Raw genomic sequence first — 20090 nt, 5'->3', positions numbered from 1 at the left:
AACACCTCACAGGGCCATTCAGTCATGGCCTACCTTTGCAAGCACCGACACTGTAATGGCACCTCAAGTTAAACGTAAAAGTGTTTTTTGTTTTGTTTTGTTTTGTTTTGTTTTTTGTTTTTAGATCACAATGTGTTGTGAGACTCCTAGCCAGATGTTTGAAAAACTCGAGGATTGCAAGGAACCCCTGGGATCCAAAACTCTGTCTCTGGGGTCCACAGACCCGAGGCTTCTTTCCTATGATTATTTGATGCCAATTAGAGCCTCATTGTCCTGAGGGCTTAATGAGTAAGACAGTGGTCCTACAGGAGAGAAGGAGGCAGGTGAGGCAGGTTGCTAGATGGGACCACTTTGAATCAAATGGGGAAAAGGGTGGGAGGGGGGAGGAGAAAAGGTCATGTTCAAGAAATGAAGTTTCTACTTGGTTACAGAGAAGTTTAGAAGTAGCTGGTAAAATGGGAGTTGGAAAATGGACCACTTGCGGGCTTACTGGTAATCCTCTCTCTCACAGACAGCCCCTCGCACGAGGTGGTAGTCCCGTTGTTAAAACATTCACTGGTGGCACGCTGGGATGTTGAGCTGGGGTGGCGTCCTGATGGAGGGGCATGTACTAACCAGTGTGATAGTTCAGGGGTTAAAATATACGGAGCAATAATAAAGATCAAAACAAGGGAATTGGACGGTTACGACTAAGTTGCATGGGATCTCCTTGCTGACTTGCGGCGGAGCCCTCATCGTGTGCAGCAGAGGAGCAGAGAAAGCTGGGAGCGAGCACAAGATTTGATCAACTGGCCGAACTCCGTGGATGACTGAATGTTCAGTGGATACAGGCCTGGCATATCAAGGTCAAGGCTCTAGCTGGGAAAACCTAGGACCCTGCCATGTGGGATGAGGATATCTGACCTGAAGACTGGATTTTCCAGACTTATCGTCTGGAGCTGAAGAAGTAGCCCTCTACTCCCCTTAAGAGCTAGCACCTGCCAAGCCAGATGATCCAACAATAGGTAATCCCACCTCAGAAGCCTTTCCCACTGCTTTCCTGACTCCAGGCCTAAGTAGGGTTAAGCATCACATGAATTCTGGGGGTGGGAGACAAATCCTTGGAACATTAAGGGAACACTGATGATTTTAGGGGTCAAGGAGCTATGGGTGTGTTCGGTCATCTCCTTCCAGGTAAATTGGTGCAACTTGCATCCATTGTCCACCACAAAGGAAGCACAGTGCCTAGGCAGCCACCTCGGGCTCTGGAGGCAACCATTGTGTACCTAGGAACACTGTTCTGACCCGTACGTGAGAGACAAGAAAGGCTTCCCACTTTGAATGAGGCCTAGCATCGGAAAGGACTCTGTAGCAGGTCCAGGGTGCAGCCGTGTGAGCAGCAGAGCCTTTGGTTGAGGCAAAAAGCACATGGGGTGCAGGCGAGGCAAGTACACGGGCCAAAGTCAGGGGTTAAGGGCCTTCAGCGCTCTTCTAAGGAACATATTTGCTCTCTTGGAGGCAATAGAGAGCCATTAGTTCCGTTTGTTTGTTTGTTTGGTTGGTTGGTTGCTTTTGTAAAAGAATAGCTTAGCCATCAAAGCTTCTGTAGAAACTTTGAGAAGGTCCCCTGTACACAATGGATGAAAGGATGCTGGTGCTATCGAGCAGATAATTTGGCCTCTTACATTTTCTTAACCCACCCCCATCTCACAGCAAATGTGCTCCTCCAAGACATTCATGGGAAGCAGGGCTTGGGCGAAGGGGAATGAGAGTGAGCAGTGTGCACAGCACATCCCGTTGTGTCCCTGCTTGCTTCAGAGCTCATTTTGCTTACTTGTTAGCTGGCTGCACGGCGGCTGTTTCCTTCTCTGCTCCAGAAGACCAGGGAAGCCATTTCTGTCAATGCCTTCATTACTACACAGATCCACTACCGCCAAATTGCATGTCTTGGGGCATTCATTACAACTAGCTTTAACCTGTGCACTGTAAGACCTACATTGCCTACATTGCAAGAGTCCTACAGGACTCTTGAATAACTCGGGAGAATAATACCATTTATTTATGTATTTTGCAGCTCTTTTAGAACCTCTTAAAAGTGTTTGACTTCCAGCAGACCTAAAATGTTTTCTACCAGCAAATGTAGCAAATGTAGTGAAACTGTTTTTAGACGTTAAGAAAAAAAAACCCCAACAAGAAATATTTGTAATAATCAAGATAATCAAAGCAAATGAGATCTTGTAGTACATAATGTTGCTTCCACGAGCAGGAGAATTGAGTTAATTCTTTACTTCACTTGCAATAATAAATATTTGTGGAATTAATATATTAGTCATATAATTCATATTAGAAAACACTAACACAGTTTGACAAATATGCCTTAACTGTGTGTGTGTGTGTGTGTGTGTGTGTGTGTGAGAGAGAGAGAGAGAGAGAGAGAGAGAGATTACACTTTGCTCTCCAGACTCCCCCTTTCACTTCGTAAGAATCGTATGTTTTATTGAAGAATACATCAACATAGGTCTGAAGGCAGTGACCTTAGAGCTTAGCACTTCCTGTATTTTTCTTCAGCGTAGGTAATTAAGAGGCAGAAATTTCTCCATAGCTTTCAATGTATTTATTCTCAGTTTAAGGCCAAGTTAGCACTTGAGTAAGAGCTCCCTCCGCTGGAGTCTGAGCTTTAAAACTCTTAAAACTACCTTCCTCCAAGAAGCTCCCCTTCCTTCACCCACGCAGTGCTGGCAGATTAAACCAACAGAACATTGAACAATATCCTTTGGGAAAGGGGCAAGTGAGCCCATTCATCAATCCAAGGAGGCTGAACTGGGGAGAAACGTTCGTGCAGCAGCTTCCGTCATTCTTGAATCACACTGACTGCACAGAATATGTTCTTGGGAGCTCAGAGCATAAACTGACTGTAATCACATGCTTTCAAGGTCTCAGCCCGGTTTTTCATCCAATGCGCCTTTCCGTGAGTTATTGCTGTCAAAGAGCAGTTGAAGATTTACATCCTTAAAGCTCTATCCAGGGTCACTCTGCTTTCTTTAGGAAAGTTTACAAATTGGGGCTGTATTTCCAAAATAAAAACTTAGGACATTTAATATTGTTTTAGGGCATTTGAGTTAATCAAATATACTAGTTAATCTTGAGTGACTGACCTCCTTTGTCAAACTTGGATGGCATATTTTCAACGAACTAGAATAAAATAAGACCAGATAATTAACACAAACTCCATAGGTCATGTTCAACCATTCTTGTGAGGTCTAGGTTCATCATTATGAATATTCATTACTAGCTGTGTAATCTTTATTCCATTACATAAGCATTTTGCAAACATTTCTTTATCAAAAGTGGGGCCATTAACACTTTACCTACCTCAAAGGTTTGTTACAAACGTCAAATGAAATAATGAATGCGAAAGAGCTTGCAAACCGTGAAACCCATTATAGGAGATATGGCTATGAATAAATGAGATAGAGTTTTTCAGGGTGACTGGCTGAGCTTTATAATAAAATCTGAGTGAGTATCATGTGTGGGATTAATATCATTACTATAGAGACATACTACATTTCATGGAATGTACAAGAATGGTTAATAGGTAGACCTGGCTAACCATATAACATTTGGCCCAATAGAGAGCATTATCTTTTCACACAATAGAAACACTAATGATTTTTTTCCTTATGTTATTTTTTTCTAAATCCAGTTCTTTTCCATTTGAAAAGTAACAGAAAAAGTGAAATTTCATCTTGGAGGATTTATTGTGGATTTCTGTTTTGAATATGCAAATATTTCTAATTTTCCATAGCTTGGTAGGGGAGTGAAATTAGACTATATCTGCATAAATTGCATTGTCAAAGTCAACACCAACCAACCGATGCATACAGTCTTCCAAAATACATTAGATTGTGTGATCACAGTGCTGCTTGAACGTGTGTACACACGTACTCTGTTCAGTTTGGCCAGTGTCTACTCCGGACCACGGTTCTCCTTTCCCCATGCCACAGATCCGGTTACACAGTGGGAGCCCAGTCAGCTTTGGCTGAAGCTAGTCATTATACTTCCATATGGTAAAAACATCAAGCTCCCTGCGAGGATGTTGAAATTAAATATTATAATTTTTCAAACACTGAAGAAAATCAGAAGCATTTCGTACATGACCCACCAAAGTATACTTCAGGTATTTTTCCATGGAGTGAGAACCCCATGCCAACTGGAAATCAGTCCATACATACTTGGCCCAATACACGTCTGCTGACCATTCCGGTATTGGATTGTTTCCAAATTAATTTCGTTTCCTGTGGCTGAAGAACGTTAGAAACAAACAATCTATCCTTAGCGATTTAAATTTAGTTATATTTATGTACTCAGGACAACTGCATCTCATTACCCCACCTTTCCCTTCTTCCCTTGTCTTTTCTGTTAGAATTATGTGCTTCCTTCCCAGTGTTCAAATAATTCTTTTTATATTCTGCAACACATAGCTGCTTTTTTTTTTTTTCACTTCTTTCAAGGGCTTCAAGGACCCTGAACTCCTTGAAGGTGTTTTTTATGTCTTTAGTACCTAGCATGGTGCTTGATGTTACCACCATAAAGAATCTCAGTCTACTGTTGTTATAGAGCAAGAGAGTTATGAAAGAAAACACTTTTCATTCTTTCTCTGCCTTGTTAAGATTCTTGAGCTATGGCAAGGAGGGATCCTCAGGAAAATATTCTTAAGCATAGGGGCAACTGCTTGCTCGACTTAACAATTTTCCACTAAAGTCAACTAAAAACATCTGAACTTCCCAGGGGATAAAAGTAAATGATAATTTTGTTGTTGTTTAGGGCTGGAACATTTGACGGGAGCAGCTGGGACTATATCCTCTTTGCACTTTGTTCATACATGAGGAGAAATGAAAATTCTGAAAAGATATTTGTATTGTAAATCAAAATACATTGCTGAAATCATTGTGGAGTTGACATTCTGCTTGCGAATATTCTTTTGAGATTGGTTCTTGTAAATCTCTTTCCCATCTGGTTTTTATGTCTGCTCTGGGACTCGTGTGCACAGAATTGTCTAGAATCTGCTCAGAATGTTGAAATAAAGTACATGGTTTATAATAAAAGGTTAGCTGGGAGGGGAAGATACTGTCTTGGTCATATTTAAACTGCTTGTATATCTTGTAGCTCGGCTAACTTTAGGAAACTTTGGGAAGTGTTTTTTTTAGAAAAAGAAAACTCACTCGAGGTCATAAAATAACCCTACCCTGCATCTTATATCTTTGTGAAGAACATTTGCTGGAAGGACAACTTTTATTTTTAAACCCAGGAAGAGCGAGCAGCAGAGAGGAGTTGGTGATTGCAATCCCCTTTCTCACTGTAATTGCACTATTTCCATTAAATGAATGATGGCGAGGGACAATTGTTTATATAAAAGTTTCTTTCCTTATTGAAAGTTAGTTAATTTGGGAATGTTTCCCTCTTCTTAAAAGACAAATTCAACGATGACAAAAAAAAACCCCAAAACAATTTGAGATGTGTCACAAGAAAGAAGCCCCAATGATAACTTAACATCTGGAATTTCTATCCCTCCTTGGGTTTTATGGGGGGATGGTGTTCTGAATGGACTCATCGAGTGAGAACATAATCACTACCATCACCGCATAACATTTATTCAGCTCCACTCCCCAATTGCAGGTAGGTGGTTAGTCTTGGGTATGTACAAAGAGAAAGAGACATCATCTCACGCCTTAGAAGCGTGGAATGGACCCTCGCTCTCTCGTCAGCTATGGGGTGTGCGTGTATGTGTGTACTTGTCACAGCATCCCAGACGCAGATGGGAGCAGAGAAAGCACAGGAGTCATTCTGCCTCACCCCGGCTGTCCTCTCCACTGAGGAAATAGCCGGGTAGAGCTGCTGGAGCGAGAAGCTTTTTCTCTGAAAATACAGTGTGGCTCCGGACTTCCATTTGTTCATTTTGGGTTTTGTTTCTGACTCAATCAATACAGAGTAAGACATCATGGAAGGAGTAGGGGGAATCGAAATACTCCTCCTTCTGGGCCTTTGGGGATCGTTGCTCGGACCACTGGAGACAGAAGGTAGAGATATTAAGCCAACCTCAGCATCGTCCTCTTTCCAGCGGAGCCTCTTTATACTTGTGTTGAAATCCAGCATCCCTCAACCTAAGTCCTCCTCGCCACAACAAACCCACAGGCCCAGTGTTACTACATCAAGGTTTTAGGTTTAATTTTTAAATGCAATGAGGTAAACCATTTAGCAAAATGGAGTATTTTAAAATTCTGCGTTGACCCTTCATTTACCACTAGGGATCTCACAATTATCTCAGAAGCAGAATGGCTTTCGTGCCTGGACATCTGAAGTTAGAGGTTTTTTTTTTTTTCTTTAGTGTGGAGCAGTCATTTTCAAACTTGGATATCTGTAAGAAGGAGATCTCTCCATCTGCATATCCTCTTTACTTGTTGACTGAAGACTGTCATCTCTGCCTAAGTTCTAACTCCCCTGTTCCACACTGCTAGGCCTCTCTATTCCAGAGGCAGTTTAGCAGGTACCCGCTCTGTGTCAGTCCTCAGGGGCCTTTGTATGGTTGATGGCCCGTGTGAGGTCCTGCTCCTGAGTATGACCCTACAGTTCCCTCTCATTTACTTACCACCCGCGCGTGACTGATACTAGCTTGTCCTGAGCTCAGGGAGGAAAGCGCGAGTGCAGTGAGCACTTTCATCCGAGGCCTAAAGACAGCAGTGTCAACACACACATCGCGGTCCTGACAGTCAGGTTATAAAAATGTCAATGGCACTTAGGCTTTGTGGAAATAACCATTAGATTACCGATGCTTACAGGCAGGACTCCCCAACATTACGTAATATTACATCGAACATACAGGTGCAAGTTTCCTTGCTAATGTTTAAGCACGTTACCCAGATACCTTGGGAAAGTAAATGAGTCTCCTTGTGGTTACTGCTGCATTCTAATTCTCCCTTATTCACTTGTCCATCTGTCCTTAACTCTGAACTTTGTTCACCTTGCTTTTCCCCTACATTTCCATCCACCATTTGATGTGGAGCTTTAACTTTCTCTTATCCATCATTAGAGAGCCATCTGCTCATGGCCCAATAATTTGTAACTAAATTCGGTGACACCTGCTATGGAATCAAATAGGTTCTTAGTAATAGCCCTATCGCCATTGTTTGATGTAGTGAGCACGCGCATGAATTTGTGATGCGATGAGTGACTACTGGAATGTTTGTGAGCATGTGTGTACCTGTGGTGTGCAGGCGTGCAATGAAGTAGTGTGCCTCTGTTGCTTTAATTTGTGATGTTCTAGAACAGATTCTGTGCCTGTTTGTCTCAGGAGTTATTCGGGATGGAGTTTTACACAAACAAGTCATTTTAATGCCAGCCACTTTCTCTTGCTTATTACACTGTGACATAATCCCATTATGACAATAAAGGCTATAAGACAATAAAGGCTATAAGACAATAAAGGCTAGCAATATAGATCATGTCACTTCTGAAGTGGTCCCAATCCAAGATAATCAAAGTCTCGCTGGCCCATTGGGAAGAACCGTCATGGAGTATAAATTGTGTCAAAGGTTTACCACTTTTAAGAAACTGATTTATTTAAGGGCATTTTATACAAGAGAAACATATCCTTAAGTAAGGTGATATAAAGACTTGTCTGTAAACTGAATCCTTTTTTTCCCAAAACATCTGAGTAAACAGGCAAATATTCTGTCCAGCTGAGCCTCAGACATGTGGGCAAATGTGCAGATTGGCGAGAGGCACTCAAAGGTGAGCAATAGGGTAGTTGTTTCTCCCAACAGTCAGCTTCAGAGAACAGAGGTTGGCGTCCAGCTAATGATTCAGCTGTCACGATATTTATTTTGAAACAAACAATATGAATGTCTTATCAGATATATAGGCAAAGATCAAGGAAAACAACATAAACGTAGGACAACTTTCTCCACGTGTTTGTTTTAGCAGATGGGGCTGCCTCTATCAAGATTCTATTGGCAAAGTGCAAAGGACATCTCCCCCCTAAGCTGATCTGTTATTTCAAGGAAAAGCAGAGCCCGGACAATCTCTGTAATGACTTCTGGAGAGGCTCATTCATCTCGTGTCACAGAGCGTGGTTTCAGAGAGAGAAATAGAGGTGGGGAAAGGAGGGGAGAGGGCAGAAGAAGAATACCTTGGTGTTTCCTAGCATCATGGCCTATCAAGGTGCTTAGGACTTTTTTTTTTTTTGGCATGAGCATTTTTAAGCCCTTACTCAGGTACCTGTTAAAAAATAAGGACAGACACTCAATATATTAAAAAAAAGAATTCTACAAGGGCTTGCATTCGAGCTGTGATGTGTATGTACAGGTATGCTCACATTCCTATGCTCACATGTGTGCATAGGAATGACAGTGCATGTGCATATAGTTATTGCCCTATGGGTTTTAATGTTCTTAAGATTAAAGGCAAAGATATTTTTACCTCCCTGATCCCGATACAAAGACATACATGCTTCATAGGTTTAGTAAATTTAGTAAGTTAGATTGTTTAGGGCTTGAGAATCATATTAAAAATGTTGGTCTTCATAAGAGGCATACAGTATCTTTCAAGTGTTAAGTAGGGGTGTGAAATAATCAGATGTTAATTGTAATCCTATGCTCTGGATGAAGAGTAGAAGATAGGTTGAAAATAAGGATGCAAGTAGATGAAGTAGAACTGTTAAGGAGTTCTTTGGAGATGACGGTGGCTTGATCTCGGGTGATGGGAGTGGAGATTCGGAGAAGCGAACAGCTGTGAGATGTAGACAAGTTGTGGAATGGACAGGACTCAGTAATGGCTGGGATATGGGGTTAAAGAACAGGAAGGCGCCAAGCATGGTTCCCACGTTTCTGACCTGAGTGATGCGGTGAATGGTGTTCAGTAATCGAGGTGGAGGATATCCGAAACGGGGAGTGTGTGTTTAGGAAGAAAATGAATTCAAGTCGGGACGTGTTTGATTTGAGATACTAGTGAGACAGTCAAGTGGACACCTACTGGGAAGTCGGTTGTGCGTATCTAGAGCCAAGAGAAGGTCTTGGAAGAAAATACAAAGTGCGTTAATTGGTATGTGAAGTTGCGAGAGTGGATGAGATCATAAATGAGAGTGGAGTAAGGCACAAGCAAGCAGCGATCAGGAGGGAGAAGGACACAAGGAAGACCACACTCAAAATTCAAAGATGTCCAACATTTAGAACATGGATTGGGTGCAAGAAGTTTCCAGAGGAGACTGAAATGGAATGGTTGGAGACGGGGGAGGACAATCAGAAAACAAGTAACTGTGGAAACCCAAGGAAGATGGTATTTCTAGCAGGAAGAAGCTGATGAGAAACCACCCAGGATGAAGACTGGAAACTGTACTTTGGGCTTAGGGGGATGGAGGGAGGGCCCTTGGGACCTGAGCAAGAACAGGTTCATTCGAGTGGTGGGAACAGGTGCCGAAACGGACTTCCCTGAGAATGAGCACGAGTGGAAGTGAAGGCTGTTTGCAGAGACATTCCTGGGATAAACGTCACTGTGAGAGGGAAAGACGAGGGATCGGTAGCTTGAGAGTCATGGATGATTCAAAGACGTTTTTACTCTGTTATGCTGTCGTGTTTTTAAATGGGAGAGACCGTAACACATCTGAAAGATTATGGCAAGTGTCCAGGATGTAGCAAGAGTTGCGGATATTAACCATACTGTGGAGAAAGTGCAGAGACAGCTGGACAGAGACACGGATGCCGGAGGCAGAGCAAAAACTAAAAGGCAAACATACACACACGTGCGTACAAGTCCTAGAAAGTAAGTAGCCCGGGAAGAGGCAGTCACACATTATTTACCACAGTAGATGCCAAATGTGCCAGGTGAGGGCTAATTTCATTGTTTACCTCAGCCTGGTGTCCATTTGGAAGCCCCATGATGGCTGGGATTTTTCTGCATTTTACTCTTTGTTGTATTTTCCAGTGCCTAGAGCTGCACTCAGCACCTGGCAGGCCCTCCGTAACTATTTGTTGAATAATTGAATAAGGCACATGGATTTGGTTGTTGCATTTTATCCTCAGGTGTTGCGCACAGAGACCTACAACAGACTTGGCTCCAAATGACTCCAGAAGTCAAGATCCTTAATGATCAGCCCGCTAACCCACTTAAACAGCACTCATACACATTTCTGCAGGACAAGGTCGTATTTCTGCCTGAGTGTGCTAGGGGCTGCTTTAGACTGTCTCAGTCCTCTACTTCTGAGGCAGTGAAAATGGAATCACGCTTATTTCTCCCTGCTGCCTTACCGCTATGTCCCTAGAGCGTTTATTATAACGGCCAAGCCTCTGACTCCTCGGAATTACTAGTGCAATGTTCCTGTAGTAAAGTTTTACATGGAGAGGTCTTGAATCTTCTGGGAGGGAGAGAAGACTGCTTAGTTTCTTCTGCCTCAGCTTTACTGAAGTATAATAGACAAATAAAAATAGTATATATTTGAAGTACACATTGTGATGATTTTATATATATGTATACACATTCATTGTGAAATGATACTACAATGGAGTTAATGAACACATTCATCATTTCACATAGGTTTTCCTGTTTGCTTGTGTGTGTGTGTGTGTGTGTGTGTGTGTGTGTGTGTGGTGATAACACTTAAGACCTGCTCTTCTGGCAAATTTCAAGTGCACATCACAGTGTTATTAACTGTAGTCAGCAAGCTGTGCATCGGGTCCCCAGAACTTAGGCATCTTGCAACTGAAAGTTTATGCCTTGGACCGAAAAACTGCTTACTTTTAAGAAGTATATTAATTCTTCCTAGTTGCCAGACTAGAATTTATAAATATTACAATTTGTACGCTCCTGTGCTCCAATCCTCGGTTAGCAAATTATCTGAGAAAAGTTTAAACTGCATTTTTAATTCAGAGATTTCAGGTCGGTTAAATGCCAGGAGCCACCGTGAGTGCCGCTCCCTCAACGCCCACGTGACGCAGCGGCAGCCCTCGTCCGCTCGCAGCAGAAGCCGCCACCCGGGAGACTTGGCCCAGGGTGACCGCGGTCGGAGTCTGGTACGATACGATCACGTGTCTTTAGACGAGTGGATTGAACTCCTGAGTCGGAGCTTTTATTTGTTTTTAAATGAATAGTTTGGGGCAACTAATGTTCATTTATGTCTTCAAATATTTATTGTGGTCCTTCTATGTTCTAGATACTCGGCTTTTTGTTCGAGGTACAACATTGTGCAAGGTAATGTCCCTGCCTTCATGAGATGCACTTCATAGGAGAAGAGAGAGATAAATATGAAACAGTGGAATAGATGATTCCAGTGGAAGCATAGGTTCTAAGATCATGTGCCGTCACCTTTATTCATATTTTAGGGAGATTGCTGATTATTTCAATTTCTTTGAATTTGTCATACACTCACCATCGTCTTCACGTCTTTGAACATGCTGTCCTCCCCAGAGCAAGGTTTACCCTACTCTTCACCTGGCGGATGTGTGCACAGTCTCTGAGGCACAGGTCAAGTACTGCGTCTCGGGGAGAGCTTGAATTTCTGAGTCTGGTTTGGATGGTCCTCCTTGAGTGCTCCTGGCCTTGACACACATCCTTCAGTCGCTGTGCAAGAGCTTGGCTGTATTTGCTCACCAACATGCACTGTTGGGGTTTGAGGTCGTCCGGTGCGGGAATTTTATCTTCCATCTATTCCTGGAACACAGTCTACTGATGGCTGTATAGCCTTTGTTCATAAATGTTTGCTGATCATATAAATATCGAACATTTATTATCATATAAATGTCAAATACCTATCCTGTGACGGGCACTGTAAAGAATTTACTTTCACTGTGTTATTTACTTTAATTTTTACAATAATCCTCTGTTATGTTTTTAATATTATCCCCTTTAGAGATTAACAAAAAACAAAACAGGCTCCAAAAGGCTCAGCAAGTTGCTCAAGGTCACACAGAAAGAGAAAACCAGCATTTGAAGCTCGTTTTCTAGAGGTTTCCTTATTGTATTCTACCACTGAATGGGAGTCACAGGTTTTCCTGTAGTAATGCCTGTGTGTGGTGTAATTGTGGAGGAGATTGTTTCTGTAAGAGGAAGCCCACAGCTAATGGTGTTTATGCCATATTTGCATAAACTGGTGTAAATGCACATTTGAATAATTTGGCTCAATAGTGGGAGAAAAAGCAACATACTTCTTTAAGTGAACAGATGTCTATGCACCAGTATCTCCAGGAGCCAAGGTCACGGCAGGGACCACTGTGCATATGCCTATAGGACACGCATACCCAACTACTTAGGACACACACACTCACATATTCTACAGGAAAAATTGTATATAAAATCCCCTAGGACACAGGATACTGTGGGGAAACGGAGAAAGGGACCAGGAGAGCCAATGTCCAGGGCCTTGGGGGGTATTAGGGTTATAATTCTAAGACAGAGAAGGGATTATACAGTACCAAGAAAAGATCTGTAATTATAACAGGCTCCAATATGAAATTTGGGAGCTGGGCAATACTGATGCCTGTGAAATATATGGAGGCGGTTGGAGAATTTGTTCTGCCAGAGACAAATTGTATGCTCATTTAAAGCCAGAAGAAGTCTTAAATTCCTACCAGATTAGACTTTATAGAAGTCAGCTCAAATATTGAAGCAACACATAATTTCCTTGCTTTCAAATTTTCCCAACATAATCATGTGGCCAGACAAAATATTAGCTCTTTTTTAGTCAGAGGCAGTGCCATAAACTAGAGATATGGGCGTTTCTGTTATAATGCCAGTGTTTGCACTATTGAAAAACCTTACATTCTGCAAAATTGAGCACTAAAAATAACAGGGCCAGTGGGGAAAATAAAACCAGAGGAGACCACTTAGAACTGTGGAATTTGGAGAGCAGAGCACTAAAAAAACAAAACAATTACTATCACAAATATATATATATATTATATATACATATATAATGTATATATAATATGTTATATGTATGATATAATAATATATCATATATTATATTATATATGATATATTAATAATATATTATATTATATATAATATGTATGTATATATAATATACCTCGGCATCTTTAACCTGCTTGTGGCATTTGCACCGGCTTCAGAGTGAGTTGGTCATTAGCAGCCTGAACTTGAGCTCCTACTTGTCCCTTTGAGAATAGGTTCTCCAATATGAACAATCTTTATCAAAACTAAATATCTGGTCTAATAGGAAAGTCTTTTCCATTAACCCATTGTTTTCATCCAAGGATTAATGTCTTTGCAGCTTCTTAATCTGTGTGGGCGGCTTCACCAGCAAGCCGAACAGAGTTTACACGTGTAGAGATATTTTTAAAGCATTAAAGGAAAGTGCCTTTATAGCTTTTCCAACTTTTTCCTAAAGGTATTCATATATGCTTTTTTTTTATTTGTGACAAAGCTTTCTCTGGATAACTTGAAAACATTAAGCTGCTGGGAAACAATACATAAGAACCAACATTGCTTCTGAGATATAAGAACATGGTTTCCTGTTTACTAGTCATATGTGGGGTAATTTATATCAAAGAACTGGCTACTTTACAAGAGCAGATTTTCATAATTCATGTGATGTGTAAAGTTCCAGCATCATATAATGAATGCTGGGTTGGTTTGTATAAAACTGTCTCATTGACTATAGTCAGGGTCTGCGTCATCTTACTTCATGCTGGACGTTTACAATGACAACTCAGTAAAGCAGACACTGCTTCCAGACCATCAGTGTAGAGGGGGCATGCTTGGTGGGAAAGAGAAAAGAAATGAACACCTTTGTACGCCTGACAAGTAGTTTCACCTTTGCTGGTGGGTGTGTTTTACTTCAAATAATCTGTACCTCAGAGTTTCTTCTCCAATTTGGTGTCTCTTCTTCTCTTCTTTCTTCTCCTCTCTTCTCTTTTCCTTTCCTTTCTTTTCTTCCCTTCCCTTTCCTTTTTTCTTCTTTCTTTCTTTCCTTGCTTTCTCTCCATTTTTTCATTTTTTCACTAATATTTTATCTGTCTTTTTTCCCCCTTTATTTGCTACACATGAAATATCTACCACATACCAGGAACACTGCTGGGTTCTGGAGATGAAACAGTGAATGAAAACAAGTTGAGAGTATTGTGGGGAAATAGGCATTAAACACACTATTACACACATAACATAACTGTTATTGGACAGGTGGTAAGTACTGCCAGGAGGAGGAGCTATAAATGCGCATCAGAGGGGAAACACGCCTTAGGTATGTCACGGAGGTTTCCCCAAGGAACTCAGAAAAACGAGTGGGATTAAGTAGGTGAGGACAGAAGAGCATTCCCACCTGAGGGAGCTGCTCTGCAGTGGCTGTGGGGTGACCACCATGCGTGCAAGGAGCTGAAGGGGCAGCAGTGTGGTTGGATGACAGAGAGCCAGGAGGGGGTTCAGAGCCAGGTCATGCAAGGACCTGGCTGACCTGGGCTGAGATCAAGATTCTCACGTTTAGTCCCAGAGAAATGGGAATCATTGAAATGTTTCCAACCAGGAGATGTATGATATGATCAGATTTGCATTTTGAAAATATGTCTCTGACTGTAGTACAGTTATGCGCAGCTTACCAACAAGGGTGCGTTCTGAGAAAGTGCTCGTTAGGCAGTTTCCTCTTTGTGCAAACGGCGTAGCGGCACCCACACAGACCTACTACAGCCCAGGTTCTGTAGGACGGCTTGCTGTACACCTGGGTCATGTGGCACAGCCTGTTTCTCCTGGCTGTGAAGCCTGTTACTGTGCAGTACAACATGGAACTGAATCAAGCACAAGAGAAAACAACACAACCAGGAGACACCATAAACATGAGATGTAGGAGGCTACAGCTGGTGTAACCTGACATACTGTTTCATGGCAAACTTTTTTTAATAAGTGGAAAGAATACACTGTGAAATAGTGACAAAATCATGGTGTAGTAAATATACACATAAACCAGTAACATAGTCGGTTCTTATCATGAACAAGTATTATGTACTGTGCATAATTGCATGTGCTGTACATTTATACAACTGGCAGCACAGTCGGTTTGTCTACGCCAGCATCACCACAAACACGTGAGTCACGTGTTGTGCTACAACTTTAGGACAGCTGTCATGTCACTGTGTGTTGGGAAGTTTTCAGATTAGAATCTTAGGGGACCACCAATGTGTATGCGGTCCAACCCCCACCAAAGCGTCACTATGCAGCACATGACTGTATAATAAGATCAATACCTAATTTTTGTGCTTGTTGCAGTTTCGCATCCTTACAGTACCCCCACGGGGGAAGAGCCTGATGCCTGCATTTATTTCCACTTCACCGACAGAGAGACTGAGGAGCACAGGAGGAACCATCCTTTGCTTATGCAGGCCTGTCTCGTTCCTCACGTTTCTTCCAGGGGATAGCACTATACCGTGGGGTGACATCTCAGCTGTAAAAGAGAGCACATGGGTGCAGTCATTTGACATTTCTTTAAACACAGGTCCCGAGCCCCTAATTTCTCCTACTGTCAGTCCAAAATAACAGCTTCTACTCCTGCCTGAGCCCTCGTGTGTAGGCTACTTCTGTTTCAGTTTTATTGGAAGTGTTTGCAGGTTTTTCCATGACATTAAACACACCCATCTTTAGGGATCTATCACCAAAAAGGGAAGGTTGAAAAGATCACTAAAATTAGCAAAAGAATGAAAGAAAAAGAGGTTGCAGTTGCTTCCTCCTCTGGACAACCATGCTTGCTATTAGCAGTTTTCATAAATGGCTCAGCCTCTCATTTACACTTTTCATTGACCCTCTCGGGGAGGCAACAACACAGTGCGCTTCTCTCCCGAGGGTTTCTGGTCACACCCCCCACCCCCCGCCTTTGCATGAACCATTAAGGCACCGTGTTCAGAGCTGCAGCCTCATGCTAGGTGTTGTGCAGCATCTAAAGGAAACGCTGAATACTTCGCAGTTAATTTTACTCCAGTTTTGCTCTGAACCCATTTCAATGACATGTTCTTTCTCTGAGAAAGAAAGAAAGAAGAGCTGCTCGACAACTGTCGGTTTCTGCACAGGCAGTGGCAGTGTGGTTGGCAAGTTCTGGCTGCCAGAAGTACCGCCTGGGGTGAAATGATGAGAGGTGGGTCCTGGGTCCTGGGCCAGAAGCAAGAAATTGAAGGAGAGGATACTAGCTGTAAATTTTTCACTATTCTGATGGACTGTATTTTTCTGGTCAAGAAACGGGGCAGCTGGGAGGGAGGAACTACATTATCACAAGGGTTTAAAGCAAGAATTCACCCTAGTCTTTTGTCATGATCAAATCTGCAACACTCCCAGGTGATAAATGGGCATCAGGGAAACTTACCTAGGGCCCGATCACCTTGAATCTGAAGTATGATCATAGATGTGGTCGGATGACATTAAAAAAGCAAAATGAAACCAAAACACAGTTTATCAGGTCAGAGCTAAGACAGAGCTACGCTGCACACAGACCCACACTCCTGCATCAGTCTCCTGACGTGGGAATGCCCACTGAGCGACAAGTAATGAACTGACCTGGGTGGTGAATGAGCAGGTTTGGGAACATTTTACACTTTTGGAAAGTTATTTTTCCTCCACCAAGACCCTCAGTGTCTTGAAAATAGCCACAGATGGAAAGAAGAAAGATAGAATAGAAGAAAAGGAAATGAATGAAGGGAGAATGGTAGAGAAAGTCCAAAAGAATGAGAAACAGCTAAAGAGGAAGCACGTGAAAGGAATGCATCTTTTTATTTATTTATTTATTTTTTAGAGAGGGAAGGGAGGGAGATAGAGAGAGAGAGAGAGAAACATCAATGCACGGTTGCTGGGGATCATGGCCTGCAACCCAGGCATGTGCCCTGACTGGGAATCGAACCTTCGACACTTTGGTTCGCAGCCCAAGCTCAATCCACTGAGCTATGCCAGCCAGGAGGAATGCATCTTAAAGCAGGTGAGAACATGAGGGACAGAGACCTCAGAAGTCCCCAGAATGATTTTGGATAGGGACCGACTAAGACTGTGTATAGTATAACTACACTGTTTGTATTTATGATGTGTTTGTAATCTGTTTCTAAATACGGACTACTTCTTCTCTTCCCCGGAAAGGGAATCTGAAATTCAACAGGCACATGTGCAACATGGGGGAAAAAAAGGGGGGGGGAGCCAAACACACTGGTGTTCTGACTGGTGGTTTATCAAAGGGAGTTCTGCTCGTCAAGGAAGAAACTATCAGAAACTGAGTGAGTGCAGCAAGCTTCAAACTGACAGTCCCACACAAAGCTAATTGTCCTAATTGTTGCAAGTGATTTAGAGGTTCTTAACATTCATAAAAGTAAAATAAAAATGAGTAACCCCCTAAGCAATATTCTCCTTGGCTTGATGACATACAGAATCAATTGTGTGCAGCATTTAACGTGCATTTTTAGAAAATTGGTTTCTTTTTCAGAAATGGCATCCAAGACATAGCTGCAAGGCAATCGCCATCAATTACCTGATTACTTCTGCTTCAGTCATAGTGTAATTCTCACTGGAAATAGGATGTACGGGTTAGATTGAGGGTGGAAATGAGTCATGGGTCTCCTGCCCCCAGTGCAAGTTTGGGGCCACGGGAGGAAATTGGCTAGGCTTAAGAAGGACAGGGATCCGTGTTCTCGCCTTAGCTTTAGCAAACACAGATTGGGAAAAGTTACTTGGATCTACTGCCACAACCTGGCTTTCTACTACCGTCACCCCAACTGGAACAGCATTGTTGAAGGAGAATTTGGATCTGCTAAGTAGGTTCTCTTTCCTGGAACTGTTGTCCTACATTTGTTGAGCCTCATTAGTGGTGACTGAGAGAGAGAGAGAGAGAGAGAACTACAGATTGCATCTAGAAGAAATTTCTTGGCCTTGACCTCTGTGTGCTTATCTCAAGGATGCAGGAGCAGAGCACAGTTCATGCCTCATGGACGGGGGTATGAATAAAGGGAAGAAGGTGGCCCTTGAATCATATGTGTTTGGTTTCTCTATCAAATATTATGACACAAACTTTTACCGACATGAGCTATTCCATAAGTAGGGTCAAATTTGGAAATTGTGCTGTGAGGACAATAAAATGTGGAGGAAAGATATTTATATATATAAAATATAATATCCCTGTGTTTTGAGAGATAGATCCAGATGTCATTCTCTACTGATTATGATTAGTATTGGAAAGAGCTTAAAAACCACTGGAGACTAGTGAGGAAAATTATCTTTCAAGATGTTTATTTTGAGAGGCCACTGTCCAATTCAGCATTTCTTCTTTGCTTCCCCCATTATCCTCTAAACTCTTTAAGGACAGAGGTAGTTCCCTAGTCATCTTTCCATCTCCAGCCCTAACACATGATTTGGTATATTTATTATTAAATAAATGAATGATTTAATAAATACTAAAATTGCCGTGTTAAACACTTATAAAAAAACACCTTAGTACATAAGTGAGATATTCTTGGCATGCATTCATAAACAGCTAGTGCCTACCAAGTGAAGGGATTACAAATTTGATGCTCAGGCTGCAAAAGCGAAAGTCACAAGGTGACAGTGTTATGACGGTGGCCCCGCACGTTCGATTCTGTGGCTCAGACAAGTGAACATTTCCCCAGCCGGGCCTTCGCTTCAAATTAACCTCAGTCTCCAGCAGCAGGAGCAATTATTGGGACCTGCATTTAGAGACAAGGAAAGGAAAGAGATTCCTCTTTTCTGCCTCATTAGGCTACAGAATAAGTAACACAATACAAATGTCCCTGAAAGGATTAATGATAGAGCTCAAGATAGCTACTATTTGTTCTAATTGGAAATACGATCATCATTCCCTCTGATCTTCGGATCTGGGGCTGAGCAAGGGTCACAGCATCACAGTGAGTAAAGAGGCAGCTGGAGAGAGGTGAAACCTTCCTGACGCGGGCTGCTGCACTTTCTTCCCACTTTCACACTTTCCTGAGAGCACGAGCCACCGGGCAGCATTATTATTCATCGTGGTATTAGTGCAGTTTCAGGATTATTTATTGAGCAGTAAAGCATTGTCCTAAAGACCATGAGTACTTTGGGCATGTTAGTAAGAATCCTGCAAGAGGCCCCTCGGAGAGGCTAAGAACCTAAGCAGTTGCGTAGACTTTGGGTGAAATTGTTCTTGGCTGATGCCCTCCATGTCCTAGAAAATTCTCCCTTATTCAGCAAATGAATTAGAGGGAAGAGCTTGTTATTTGAGATAATTTATTATATTTTAAATGTGTGAAGGGAGGCTCTGAACATGATATTATTCCTTAGAGTCTAACGTTGATAAGCAATTCTAATTATCTGCTTAGCTGTCCAGCTACTTTCTCACATTAAGCATAGTGCTTAGGAGAACCTCTGAGAGCTGAAATGAATGCCTAGTCTTCCAGGCTGGGTCCCCCACTACGAGTGCTGTAACTCAGGGCAAGCAACTTACCGTCTCTGTGCCTCGGTGTCCTCATCTGAGAAGTGAGGATCCCGCAGTCCCCACTTCATAGAGTCGTTATGAGAAGCGAGCGAGTTAATCTGTGCAAAGTGCTGAGTTATCTGGTTCGTAGCAAACACTCTCTGTATGTTACTTGTTATTAATCCTCGGCATAGCACGTAACACAGAAAGATATTTTCCCATTTGTTTAAATTATTTGCTTAATTGTTGTCTATATGATGTATTCCAGTAGAATGTAACCTCAAGGAGAGCAGGGACTTTATATTAATCACCACTATATCCCCAGAACTTAGGTTAATGTCTAATGGAGAGCAGGTATATGGTCAAAAAATACTTGAATGAATGAGTTAGGTAGAACCATGTGAAACCCAGATGTTCAACCGTTATTGATACAAAATAGTGGCTTTGTGGTTCAAATACGTAGCATGAATGCCATGGACTTGGGGACAGCCAGTCTTGGCTCTCAGTGTAACTATGCCACATAATAGCTCTGTGACCTTGATAAGGCTTCTTCGTTGTTCTCCTCTGTAGTTTGGAGGTGACCTAGACCCGCTTCCAAGAGTTGTTATGGGAATAAAACGTATCTGGAAATAACTTGCACACATTCAACGAGCATATTTGGAAACAGAGTAAATCCTAACATGAACGTAGC

Source organism: Phyllostomus hastatus, unplaced genomic scaffold (genome assembly GCF_019186645.2).
Source record: "Phyllostomus hastatus isolate PE091 unplaced genomic scaffold, TTU_PhHast_1.1 phas_scaffold_21, whole genome shotgun sequence".
Lineage (NCBI taxonomy): Eukaryota > Metazoa > Chordata > Mammalia > Chiroptera > Phyllostomidae > Phyllostomus > Phyllostomus hastatus.
Note: the sequence above shows the minus strand (reverse complement) of the source record.